Here is a 1,169-nt window from a genome sequence, read left to right on the forward strand (position 1 = left end):
TTCTGGGCTCTGGATATGTTTTTCCTATCACAATAAATGAGGTTGAAATTGTATAATTTTAGAAGAGTTTTGTGAGTGTGTGTGTACACGTACAGTTTTTATGGTAGCTAATGTGTATTTTTGGGTGCCTTTGTGTGATATGTATGTAGGCATATTGCATATATACACCGCTCAAAAAATAAAGGGAACACTTAAAAAACAGAATATAACTTCAAGTAAATCAAACTTCTGTGAAATCTACTTGTCCGCTTAGGAAGCAACACTGATTGACAGTCAATTTCACATGCTGTTGTGCAAATGGAATAGTTGTGCAAATGAAATATTCAATGAGAATATTTCATTCATTCAGATCTAGGATGTGTTATTTGAGTGTTCCCTTTCTAATTTTGAGCAGTATACATAGAATTAAATAGTATAGAATTAAATAGCTTTCCCCAAAATGCCCATGTTATACCAACACTCCGCAGTCTGCATTGGTTGCCGATCAATTTCCGGTCACAATTCAAAGTGTTGGTTATGACCTATAAAGCCCTTCATGGCATCGGACCAGAATATCTCCGAGACCGCCTTCTGCTGCACGAATCCCAGCGACCGATTAGATCCCACAGAGTCGGCCTTCTCCGGGTCCGGTCAACTAAACAATGTCAGTTGGCGGGCCCCAGGGGAAGAGCCTTCTCTGTGGTGGCCCCGACTCTCTGGAACCAGCTCCCCCCAGAGATTAGAACTGCCCCTACCCTCCTTGCCTTTCTTAAACTCCTCAAAACCCACCTTTGTCATCAGGCATGGGGGAATTGAGATATCTTCCCCGGGCCTATATAATTTATGTATGGTATGTTTGTAGGTATGTCTGCTTAAAAATGGGGTTTTCTTAACTACTTTAAATTTTTAAATTGTAAATTATTAGGTTTGTTATGAATTGTTTTATTATGTTGTGAGCCGCCCCGAGTCTACGGAAAGGGGCGGCATACAAATCTAATAAATAAATAAATAAATAAATATTTGGGATGTTCAGTAATAGTAAATAAATAGGGAAATTGTACCTCGGAGGCGAGGAGAGCCAGTGATTTTAACCCTAAACCTAACCCAAACCCTTATCGTAAGTGACGTCAAGTTGGCCACCTTTAAGCCAGTCACATGACATTTAAGCCCCCCCGGTCACATGACTGTGC

The sequence above is a fragment of the Erythrolamprus reginae genome, chromosome 3, assembly GCF_031021105.1.
Source record: "Erythrolamprus reginae isolate rEryReg1 chromosome 3, rEryReg1.hap1, whole genome shotgun sequence".
NCBI classification, from domain to species: domain Eukaryota; kingdom Metazoa; phylum Chordata; class Lepidosauria; order Squamata; family Dipsadidae; genus Erythrolamprus; species Erythrolamprus reginae.